Raw genomic sequence first — 13,078 nt, forward strand, 5'->3', positions numbered from 1 at the left:
AGGGAATCCAGGGTGGATGATACCTTCAGGACCAGAGGTGTGAGGGGCGATACTGGGAGGGTAGAAGGTGAGTGGGTTGGAAAGAGGGAACCGATTATAAGGATCTACATGTGACCTCCTCCCTGGGGGGTGGACAACAGAAATAGGGGTGAAAGGAGATGGATAGGGCAAGATATGACAAAATAATTTATAAATTATCAAGGGCTCATGAGGGAGGGGGGAGTGGGGACGGAGGGGAAAAAAAGAGGACCTGATACAAAGGGCTTAAGTGGAGAGCAAATGCTTTGAAAATGATGAGGGCAAAGAATGTACAGATGTGCTTTACACAATTGATGTATGTATGGATTGTCATAAGCGTTGTATGAGCCCCTAATAAAATGTTTTAAAAAAAACAACAAACGACAACAAAAACCAATGTTTTAAAAGGGTATTGTCTGCTTCCACCCTGGACTAAAGTAAGCATTGATCACCTGACCTCAGGTCAATATTTCTTTGAGGGTGGAACTGCCCATCACAATCTCAGCATTGCCATACAGTAGCTGGCCCTGTAGTACCCCATGGCCTGATAAAAATAGTGCTCCCAGGATCAAACCGAGTGGGTCCAGAGGGCACAAGTCAGATGATCCAATAGGTGTCCTTGAACCATATTATTCCTCTTGTACGCACCAGTGGGCCTTCCTTCCTCAGTTTTAACCTGTAGCTTCATAAGACTCACCTTTACTAGGTGGAAGGAGAGCCTCTGGTTTGACTTCCCATCCATACCTTAGCCTACACCCAGAAGTAGGTCCAGGAGGAGAGAGGCATATGAAGAGGGGCAGAGGTTCATTTAGCCGGACAGTAAATGGCCTCTTTGAGGACCACCAGTTATCTTGCCCTAGCAGCATTGCCTGAGAGGAGCAGGCCTATTTGGACATGCCTATTTGAGACTGCCCTGGTTCTATGGTGGACTGTCCCTTCCCCCCAGATCTATTGCAATGATAAGGGGATCCTCGGGGGCTGGCTGAGCTCAGCTCTGTGTTTACAGCCCAAGTTCAAGTGCTGTTCTGGAGCCTGGCGGGTTTGGGGGAGGTTGTGCTGGCTGGGAGCACTGGGAAAACCACAGCTGCCTCAGTGCTGTGTTGTGCAATCGGTGGTAGGCAAAGGGTTGATAGCATGCCGCCCTTCACCACTTTTACAAGGCCTATTTGAAATGGAGCCAGTCAGCGCATGCCCCAGGACTCCACAGATCCTCAGTCGGGGCAGATGCCTTGATCCCAACCCCTGTCAGCAGCCCTGGTGCTATCCCTTCCTTCTTGCCCTTCATCTGAGGCCTCCAGAACCACATTCACAGCTTCAGCCACGACCCTCCGCTGCCCCCGGTGAGCTGAGATCCTCAAACTTTCAGGTCTGTGTAGGTGAGTCCTAATGCTGAGCCACCTGGGTGGGGACTCCAAGCAGCAACACTACCCCGACGACATCTCCAGGTGTCTGCCTGGTCCCGCATGTGCCGTGGGCACAGCAGCTGCTCTGAAGAATCTGCCTTCCCATGGGGCCCAGTGCCTCCCTCTCAACCTCCCACACTTGTTCATGACCTTCTCATGGTTGGCCGCCCCACCTCCCCCGCAGCAAATCACCAACAAAGCTAGCACAAGTTCTTAGACTGGCAGAGCCAAGAGAGATGCTGATGATTTTTATTGAACTTAGAAGTAGCCCAACGGGGAGGACTTAGAGGATGGTGAATAGAGCCCGGGCATGAAGGTCCCGGTTCCAGTTCTGGGTCACTCAGCAAGGCAGGGCTCCCTGGTAGGACAGCTGGAGCAACTGGTGGGGTCAGGAGAGGAGACATCAGTTGGGACACCGGAGTGCATGGGGGCACAGGGCAGATGACAGGCTTAGAAAGCCTCTCAGAAAGCCTCCATACTGGCTCTGGTGGCAAAGGTAGACTTAAAGAGAGAATTGATCTTCATGTTTTTAACACAACCCCTCCAACAACTAAACTGCTGTCGTGGATGTATTTGTGTCCCCCAAGATGGGCTAAGGTCTCCCCGGGGTAGCGTGGGTCCTAATACCATTGCCTTCTGAATGACATCTTATAAAACAGGCAAACAAAAGCAGTCAGACACTGGGGGAAATGCCCGTTACAGCCCATCTACAAAGAAGGGGAGCCAGAAGCTACTACACTAGAGAGACACGGAGCCGGGCCTCAGAGCCTCAGATGGACGGAGGCCACTGCTGACTCCCTGATGGGGACCTGCAGCCTCCAGAAACGCAAGCACCGTCTTTGTGGTCATTCGATAGACAACCCTGGGACACTAAAGAGCAGGTGACTGGAGATCTTATAAGAGGTGCTATGACTGTGTGTGTTGGGGTGTTGGGTGGCAGGAGAGAGGGTTTGACCCAGCAACACCCGCTTAGCCCCAACATCAAGGGGCACCAGTGCTGAGGAGGGCAGTGAGGACACCCAGAGGGGGAGTCAAGTGCTCAGAAGGAGCCTGGTCCCACTGCCCAGGATGATGGAGTGTGGTGGGTCCACTGAGGGCAAAGTAAGTATGTTGACTGTGTACGACCAAGTGCTGACAAGACAGGTAAGGCTGGGGTGCCCCCTGCTGGGACCGGAGCTGTTCTACTTGTTTGGGGTGTGTGACCCCAGAACACAGGGCTCCTGAGCCCTCAGGGCCCCACAGGATTCTGGTGACCCGGAACATTCTTCAGACATGCTCACTCACCCTATGGACTTTCAGGAGTACATCTCTCTGTGGGGACAAAGAAAACGTGAGTGGGAAAGTGCCTAGACGCGGCAGGGCCCCACCTGTCACTGCCCTCTCTCAGGGACGCCTACGAGCAGGCTCAGCAGAGCACACATCCGCATTGCTCTGGCTAAAAGGCGGGGCTACCCTCACCTTGCTGGGCTGGGATGACGACGGGCTTCTGTTGGAACCCTCTCTGCTGAATGCGTTTGCTAAATTCTTCCAAGGCTTCCGGGTTCATCTCTGGGGTCCTGCCTGAAGGTGACACAGGTGGGAGACCCAGATTTGGGGGTTTCAGCAAAGCCAGTCCCAAGGTAGAGGACTGAGAGAGACCCCAGGGCCAGAGATCACCCCAAAAGGAGCCCAGAGCGGGGGAGAGATGGAGCATAAGACAGCAGATGATGACTTAGGGAGGAGGCAAAGGCTGCAAACCACAGAGTGGGTCCCAAAGCCAACACTGGGGGTCCTAGTTGTGACCTGGAAGACCAGTTCCTCAGAGGAGAGGTCCTACTACTGCTCCCCCTCCTGCCGTACCCCTCCGCCCCATCCTGTATGATCCAAAATGACCCAAAGTGGGGTTCTCTCCCCCAAGAAGTGTTCAGCAGTAGGCCTTACCTCAGGCCCTGAAATGGCCAAGCACCAAGTTCCTGCCTCCCCCCAAATCCCCACCCCTCCCCCACCCCACTCTCCCACACCACAATTCCTGTAGCCCTGCAGGTAACTCAAGCTGAGACGGCCATGGTCCTCAGGTACTGTGAGCTGAGACTTTGCTGGGCCGCATTCCGGGTAGCAGCCATGGCTGCCCCTGGGCTGCCCCGTGAGGGCGCAGAGGTCTCGGAATCACAGCCACTCACCCAAGAGCTTTGCTTTCCGGAGGGATTTGCCATTGCGCTCGCTTTCGCAGAAAACAATAACGTGGTCCCTCCCAGGCAGCTCAAGGAAAGTAATCTGCTTTTTACCCCCAACTGTAAACAAAGACAGGAGTTTTCATTAGGAGAGAAAACACATGGAACTACTTACATTACAGGTTCCAGTCAGGCCATATATATTTAAAAAGTTCAGGCCTTCCAGCTCCCCAACCTGGCTGGAGTCAGTGGTCCTGTTCTCCCAAACCGTGTGCCCCAAGAACTGGGTGAGAGCAGCCTGCTGGGGAAGGTCCCAACCCACCCATGGAGGCAAGAGAGGGGTTTCAGGATGAAGTTAGAGGTGACCCAACCCCAAATACACGCCCATGTCCCCTGAGTCTGTGAGAGCCTGGTCTCAGGCAGATGAACAGCTAGAAGAACCAGAAAGGGAGGGTAATTCACCCATCCTGGTACGCCCTCACATTGGCTACACCTAGTGCATGACATCTGGTGATTGTATCCTGGGCCAGCAAGACGCCGGATGGGGGGTTGGGCATTTCCTGGTGGTTGGACAGGAGAGGAAAGCTGCCCTGAGGGGGATTGTCCCAGGCTGTGGCTGGGCCTCCGTGGGAAGTGGGGACTCACAGGCACTGAATTTTCCAGGCTCCCCTGTGTTCTCCATCAAGATTTTCTTCTCACGACACTGGCCATTCTTTCTGGAAACACAAGGGCGCACACTTGAGTCTTAGCCCACTCACCTCCCCAGGTGTTTCTCTCTCAAGTGTCCTCACAATTTCACTCCACCCCCTTCGGGCCTTAGGGTGTCTCCTAGACCCTTCTTCAAAGATGACTATTTTACCAAGAGGCAAAAGTGGAAATACACTGTAACCAGAGGAGCACCAGGTGAGACTCTTTAGGGAGACGGGGTAGAGACTCACAGAGAGGTGATTGAGATTTCCAGGTCACCATGATCGAGGGCAGTCACTATCAGAGGAGACCGGGACAGTGTTCTCTCTCTCAAATCTCTGTCCTTGTTATTTACCATGGCCTTTATGTACCAGGTCCCTGTGATCTGGACAGAGAGAAAGTGCACAGGGGCAGGTGTGAGCCAACATCGGAACATCTCCGAAACAGGACGCCAACCACACAGAGCAAGGCTGCCCTAGCAGGACCCCTCGCTCTGACTGGAGTGCTCAGAAGCTGCTGGGCTCTCATGTGCACAGCCATTGCTCATGGCGCACAGCACAGCCCCAGCCCCTCACAGAGACCTGGGCAATCTGGGCCATCCCAGTTACCGTCCATCAGTGCTCAAACCAGAGCACACTGAAATGCCTTGGGAGGGAGTGCAAGGGTGTCAGGGCAAAGAGGTCTCTAGCCCACTATGGCCCCTTCCCCAAGGAGGCCAGGTTTGGAGGTCCACAGCTGAGTGGTCCTGTGCCCTCCCATCCCCTACCCAGAACCCATGGCCCTTAATGGAATCTGCTCTCAGCCTTCAATCGGCAGCTCCTACAGTGCCACTGCACCCACCACAAAGTTAAACACAGACTTATCCTTAGGATCCAGCAATCTCAGCCCTGCCTAGGGGCCCCAAGGGCCTGAGAGCAGCGACTCAAATTGGAACTTGCCCACCAACATTCGTAAGAGTGCTACTCTCGACAGCCCCAAGGGGGACTCAACCCACGGTTCCGACGATGGATGGATGGATGGATGGATGGATGGATGGATGGATGGATGGATGGATGGATGAATAAAGAAAATGCGGTCCAGCTGCAGGACGGGTGCAGACCCCTCATCAGAAGGACGTGCTGCTCTGTTACCACCTGCACGAGTCTTTGGAAACGGTCCTGCGCAGAGGGAGCCCTGTGCCTCAAGCAAGATTGGGGAAGCCCGCCCGCACACATCATGGGGAAAGGGCGCATGCACTGAGACAGAAAGTGCATCAGTGGTTGGCAGGGGCTGGAGCACCAGGTCAACAGAGAGGTAATCAGTCAGTGCTGCAGTAGGACCCCTGCCCGGGGCTGCACTCAAGGCCGTTCGCCACCACCCTGGCCCCCGGTCTGTGCCTCACAGTTGCTTCCTCCATGGCAGAGGAGTGGGGCTCCTGGGCCTGCAGGGTGCCCAGCAGGCTGAGCATGGTCAGGACGAGGGTCTGCATCTTCAGAGGTCGGGCTCACAGTGTCCTCGCTGCTCACCAGGGGCGTTGCTGAGGCTGCAGGGCTCCCCGCATGGGCGCCCTTTATACTCCTCAGCCACTGAATCTTTGAGCACCTGGCACGGAAGACTGATCACACCCTACGCCCCCTCGCACCCTCGGGTGGTGGACAAGCCTCCTTTAGGAAAGGTTGAATGTCGTTATTGTTGGAATCTGATGAATACTGACTAAATACCACCTTTAGGACCAAGCGTGCAAAATGCTGCCAATGGGTGCACCACCCACATGTGCCCAGTCACCAACAAGCCTGTCCGGAGGGAGAGCATTAGCAGCATGGGCGTTTGGGTCCTTGGACTCAGAGTCACGGAGGAAGAGGGAAGGGCTCAGTGACATTCCTTGCCCTGCCTTTGCTCACTCTGACTTTGCTTGTCCGCCCTGCACATCCTCACAGCCACGGGCCTCACACTTCTACTCGCCAAGGAAGGGGGAGTGGGGGAGGGTCTAGTCAGCTGAATCCTGCTTCCAGCATCTGTTTATTGACCTGTGAAAGTTAGAGGTAGGGCCCAAAGAGCTCAGCTTCTGAAGGCCCTCTCACCCTCTTGTACCCTCCCTGCGCCTGGGAAACGCCACCGAGATCTTCCCGTGGAGTCAGGGTGTTATGCCGTGCCTGAAGCTCATAGAGAACCCTTACCAGATAATGCCTACCGGTGCCATCATCTGCCTTGCCTCACTTCACTCTCTATGAGTGAGCCTCGTTTTCACCCTGGTCATCTTGCATTAGTTAATACGATCATGTCTTATTTACCACTTTAATAAGGTAGTTTGGATTGATTTTTAAATTTTGAACTAACCTTGCATTTTTGGAATAAATTCTACTTGGCCATGGCATGTAATTCTTTTTATGTGTTTCTAAATTATATTTCCTAATATTTTCAAAGGTGGCCCAATATGAGTAATATTGGTTTGTAATATTCTTATATCATCTTTGTCTGGTTTTGTTATCAAAGTAATTTAAATACTTGCATTATAAAATGAATTGGGAAAACAGAATCTTCTGTTTTCTGGAAGAGATGATGTAGAATTGGAGTTAATGCTTCTTTAATTGCTTGGAAATAAAATCATGTGGAGCTGAAGTTTGGGTAGGGGGAAGGAGTTTTAAATATTGTGATAAAATTTCTTCAATAGTTCTTTTTAAAAATCTAAAAACCAAATCCACAACTGTGGGGTTGATTCCAACTTAAAGCAATACAATAGGATAAAGGAGTGTCGCTCCCTATGATTTCTGTGACTATAAGTCTTTATGGAAGTCAGCAGCCTTATCTTTCTCTCACGGAGTGGCTGGTAGGTGTGAACAGCTGACTTTATGGACAGAAGCTCATAGCGTACACCATTGCACCACCTGGACTTCTAGAAGAGTTATAGGATGATTCAAATGATCTTTTTCATATTGATGAGCTATGATAGCTTTTAGTTTTTAAAAGTTTGTCCTTTCATTCCCTACAGAAGGGTCTCAGGGAGGAGACAAGCCAGTCGGGGTGCACTGTAGCAATGATGAAACATACAACTTTCCTCTAGTTCCTAAATTCTTCCTCCTCCCCCATTATCATGATCCCAATTCTACTTTACAAGTCTGGCTAGACCAAAGGATGCACACTGGTACAGATAGGAACTGGAAACAACAGGGAATCCAGGGTGGATGATCCCTTCAGGACCAGCGGTGAGAGTGGCGATACTGGGAGGGTAGAAGAAGGGTGGGTTGGAAAGAGGGAAGAGATTACAGGGATCTAAATGTGACCTCCTCCCTGGGGGATGGACAACATAAAAGTGGGTGAAGGGAGACATTGGACAGGGCAAGATATGACAAAATAATTTATAAATTATCAAGGGTTCATGAGGGAGTGGGGAGCGGGGCGGGAAGGGTAAAAGTGAGGAGCTGATGCCAGGGGCTTAAGTGTGGAGAGCAAATGTTTTGAGAATGATGAGGGCAATGAATGTACAAATGTGCCCTACACAATTGATGTATGTATGGATTGTGATAAGAGTTGTATGAGCCCCTAATAAAACAATTTTTAAAAGTTTGTCCTTCTTTGGGCCTCTGGTCATACCCTTTCTCAATACAAGAACACCTTGTTCTAACCAATCGGTAGTCTAACAATCACTGAAGATAAAACAGATGCATAAGCAAATGTGAAGAGGGTGGATAGTGCCTAGTTATTAAATGATATAGCATCTGGGGTCTTAAAGACTTGTAGTTACACAAGCTGCCATTCAGGAGTGAAGCAACAAGTCCACATGGAAGAAGCACACCACTGGTGCGATCATAAGGAGTCATAGGGACCGAATAATAGGCATCAACAGACACATAACAAACAAAAACATCGTTGAGATCAGAAATCAAAAGCCCATCTGTAGACAGTGGAACAATCTCCCCACAGAGGGGCCACAGGAAGGGAATGAGTCACCAAGGTTCATTAAAGCATCAATGAAACACTCTATATTCCTCTGGCTCCTTGAGGCTTCCTCACCTCCCACAACCGTGACCCCAGTGCTGCTTCCCAGTTCAGACTAGACCGGAACATGAACACAGGTATAGACAAGAGATGGGAGCTCACGGCGCACAGAATCCAGGCACAGGAGTGGGAATGGTGATGCTGGAAGGGGAGGGAGAGGAGGGAGAGTGGAAGAGAGAAAGGGGGAACCTATCACAATGATCAATGCATAGCCATACACCCCGCTACAGGGGGAAGAACAACAGAAAACCTGGGGGAAGGGAGCCAGCGGTCGGTGTGAGATGAAGATAATAACAATGTAATCTACTGGGGTGTTTGAGGGTGGTGGTGGGGAAAGGGAAGAAAAAAATAAAAGCTGGTACTGAGGGCGCAAGAGAAAGTAAATGTCTAAAGGCATGTACATATGTAAATATTTTTATACATGAGGATGGGGAAATAGATTTATGTGCATATATTGATAGGTTTAGTATTAAGGTAGCAGAAGGGCATTGTGCTTCCACTCAAGTCCTCCCTCAGTGCAAGAACACTTTGTTCTACTAAACTGGCATTCCATGATGCTCACCTTCCCGACATTGTTGAAGGCCACTAAGACTCAGCCTTGAAACGGCCGAGAAGTCTCATGACCTAAGTGATTGCTGATTTCTTCTGTGACTTTACGCTTTGAACAGACTGGCAAGGACAAGAAAGCAAGTAAGGTCTGGGAAAAACAGGTGGTTTAATTTTCTCAAGGATGTCTGGTTTGGCAGAAGACAGAGTTGCTCTGTGTATCAAATGTACTTGCTTAACAAAGAGATAATTAACCCCGGGTTGTTTCTGCATGGATATAAGGAGTGTGTAGAATAAACTTGGGTGCTTCAGTCCATCAGACTGCTGCCCTCCCAATACTTTCTGTCTCTCTTTTTTTCCTCAATCCTCACTCCCCCTTTCAGGACTGTTCGACTCGTGAGCTGGCTCTGACACTACACGATCGCTGAAGACAATGCGGGTGCATAAGCAAATGTGGTGAAGAAAGCTGATAGTGCCCAGCTGTCAAAAGATATAGCACTTGGGCTCTTAAAGACTTGAAGGTAAACAAGCAGCCATCTATCTCAGAAGCAACACACCCACATGGAATAAACACACCAACTTGTGTGATCACAAGGTGCCAAAGGGATCAGTTATTAGGCCCAAAGAACAAAAAATCATATTGTGTGTTTACCTCCCCCAAAAGATCACTGAAGACAAATGGGTGCACAAGCAAATGTGGTGAAGAAATCTGATTGTGCCCAGCTATCAAAAGATATAGCATCTGGGGTTTTAAAGGCTTGAAGGTAAACATGCAGCCATCTAGCTCAGAAGCAACAAAAGCCCACATGGAATAAACACACCAGTCTGTGTGACCACGAGGTGTCTAAGGGATGAGGGATCTGGCATCAAAGAAAAAAAAAATCAGCATTGTGAATGAAGGGGAGTGTGGGAGTGGGGACCCAAAGTCCATTTGTAGGCCACTGGACACTCCCTTACGGAAGGGTCTCGGGGAGGAGCCAGTCATGGGTGCAGAGTAGCAATGATGAAACATACAACTTTCCTCGAGTTCTTAAATGCTTCCTCCCCACCCACTATCATGATCCCAATTCTACCTTACAATTCTGGCTAGATCATCAGACGTACACTGGTACAGATAAGAACTGGAAACAGGGTATCCAGGACGAATAATCCCTTCAGGACCAGTGGTGAGAGTGGCGATACCGGGAGGGTGGAGGGAGGGTGGGTGGAAAGGGGGAACCAATTACAAGGATCTACATGTGACCTCCTCCCTGGGGGACGGACAACAGAAAAGTGGGTGAAGGGAGATGTCAGGCAGTGTAAGATATGACAAAATAATAATTTATAAATTATCAAGGGTTCATGAGGGAGGGGAGTGGGGAGGGAGGGGGCAAAACTGAGCTGATGCCAGGGGCTTAAGTGGAGAGCAAATGTTTTGAGAATGATGAGGGTAACGAATGTACAAATGTGCTTTATACAATTGATGTATGTATAGACTGATAAGAGTTGTGATAAGAGTTTAATAAAATGATTTTAAAAAGAAAGTAAATAGAAGAGAATGAGGGCAACATATGTACAAACATGCCCCATTCAATTGATGTATGCATGTGTTAGTTGTACAAGCCCCCAATAAAATGATGTTTTAAAAAAAGTTTGTCCTTTAATCAAAGTTGTCAGATTTGGGGGTATTTAGTCCCTTATTAAACATTGAAGTCAAAGAGTCCATTTCATTTGTATCCACAATTAATGCTCATGGAAGGAGAACTTAATAAATCAAAAACTATGTTGCAGTAGGAACCTCTGCTTCCTAAGAGCCAAGGTGTCGCATGACAGGCTGAACTGCACACAAACATGGTACTTTTAACCTCCTCATGCATCTAAAAACTGTACAAGGAAAAGGGAAACCTGCAGAATAACTGATGTATTTTAATTATGTTTTAATATCGGAAATGCCATGGAATTCCAGAACCAATCTGCCTTAAGTCAGTCAGAATGGTCCTTAGAAATAAAGATAGTGAGCCTTCACATCGAATATGTGGGGCAGGTGATCAGGAGCCCAGTCCCTGGAAAAGCACATCATGCTTGGTAAGGTAGCGGTCCGAAGAAAACCTGGAAGACCTTCACGAGAAGCTTCGACACAGTAGCTACAACACCGGGCTCAAATATCACAGGTGTGAGGCTGACTTGGGACTGGCAGGTTCTTTCTGCTGTACATGAGCGAGGTTTATGTGAGTCGGAACCAACTTTCTAGAACACAACAACAACATTCCCTTATTCTTTTGACATACGTCTATCTATAATAAGAGATTTCATTACTACCACAGCCTTTGTCAGGCTTGTTAGATGTGTTTTCGTTTTATGAAGATTCCCAAATATCCAGCTCTTTATCAATTAATTTTGTGCTTTCTGTTCTTACCTTTGACTTATTTTTTTTTTACTTTTAGTTTCTTTTGATCTTTTTCTAAATTCTTGAGATGTTCAAGTATTAATTTGGGACATAACTTCTTTTCTCATTTGTGCATTTCTAGTTGTTAGGAACTGGTCAGTTGGTTCTGACACATAGCAGCCCCTGTACAACAGAGCAAAACCCAGATCCTGCACTATCCTCGCATTGTTATGTATGAGCTAATCCTTGCAGTCACTTCATCAATCGATGTCGAGCAATGGTGCTGACACATGCATTTCCGGGACTGGAGTATCCTGATAATATCTCCAAGGAGCGGACCCCGTATCTGTGTTTATGCATTTAGTGATATCACGTTCCCTCAAAGCGCTGTGTTAGTGGTGCCACTCAGTTCCAGGTGGCATTTTCATTTCTATGGGGTTCATTGTTTGCTCAATGTTGTTCTGCCTTTTCCCAGTATTGAGTCACATGGAGCAATAACATAAGGTGCTTAGATCAGTGATTCATATTACAGGTGAAATACAAGCTCTCTGAGGTACAGTTCACAAAACCTTTGTCCTAGAGGCAAGAGCACAGGAACAACTTTGTCGCCTTTATTTATCTGAACCTGAAAGGGCACTAGTCTTCCCTTGTGCACCTAGTGTGGGCAGGACTCTCTGCTCAGGAGAACTTTCCAAGCTGACAGTTAGTTCCTGGATCAAACTAGCACCTTCAGGATGATCTACCAGAGTTCATTAAAGAGGGCGGATTATTATACTTCACAGTAAGCTCACCGGCGCCCACAGAGGCACAAAGATTTATTGTGAGGCCTCCAGCCTGGTAGAGCCCTGCCCTGGTAGAGCAGATGATCCAAGGTCAGAAAGTTCAGGGGTCACTGAGGGAAACCTTGCTTAGAAGGCAGCTGGAGTCAGGCAAACAGAGCTCATGGGCCAGCTCCTAGCTTCTTTGCACATTTGTGAAAGGGGACTAAGATGCAAGGTCTACTTGCAGGGGGACTACACAGGCAGTCAAGGGATGATAGAGGTGAGAGCGCTCTGGGGAGTTGGGGTGATAGAGGTAAGAGAGGGGAAGGGAGTAGCACACTTATGTGTTGATGACACAGCACTGAAGGAGCCTGGTCCCTAAGGCCCATCCCAGGCAGCAGGTATGGTAGAAAGCCCATGCGTGTTGAGCCTCCTCGGTGGCAGGGAATGCTGCAGACTTCAAATGTTATCTCCACGTCTCCAAAGTAACGCTCCTGATGTCATCTCGCTGGATATTCACAGTAGTCCAAGCAGCTGAGTGTACTATACCCCTTGATAGAGAGGAACCATCAGAGCTTCTAGGGACGAAGGTTTCACTTACGCCTGTAGTCTCTAAGGACGTGCTGGTCCTTGACATGTGCCTGGAGTTCTTCCTCATAGTGGGGGTGGACTCGCGAGCCCTTGGACTCCACTACTCCCTTGTGAGGAGTCTTGGTTCTGACAAGGAAGCTGGTCCATGGACACAGGGCCAAAGACAGAAAAAGATGACCAGGGTGAAAATGATGCTCACTCATAGAGAGTGAAGTGAGGCGAGGCAGATGATGGCACCGGTAGGCATTATCTGGTGAGGGTGCTCTATGAGCTTCAGGCATGGCATAACACCCTGACTCCACGGGAAGATCTCGGTGGCGTTTCCCAGGCGCAGGGAGGGTACAAGAGGGTGAGAGGGCCTTCAGAAGCTGAGCTCTTTGGGCCCTACCTCTAACTTTCACAGGTCAATAAACAGATGCTGGATGCAGGATTCAGCTGACTAGACCCTCCCCCACTCCCCCTTCCTTGGCGAGTAGAAGTGTGAGGCCCGTGGCTGTGAGGATGTGCAGGGCGGACAAGCAAAGTCAGAGTGAGCAAAGGCAGGGCAAGGAATGTCACTGAGCCCTTCCCTCTTCCTCCGTG

This window comes from Tenrec ecaudatus, chromosome 3 (genome assembly GCF_050624435.1).
Source record: "Tenrec ecaudatus isolate mTenEca1 chromosome 3, mTenEca1.hap1, whole genome shotgun sequence".
NCBI classification, from domain to species: Eukaryota; Metazoa; Chordata; class Mammalia; order Afrosoricida; family Tenrecidae; genus Tenrec; species Tenrec ecaudatus.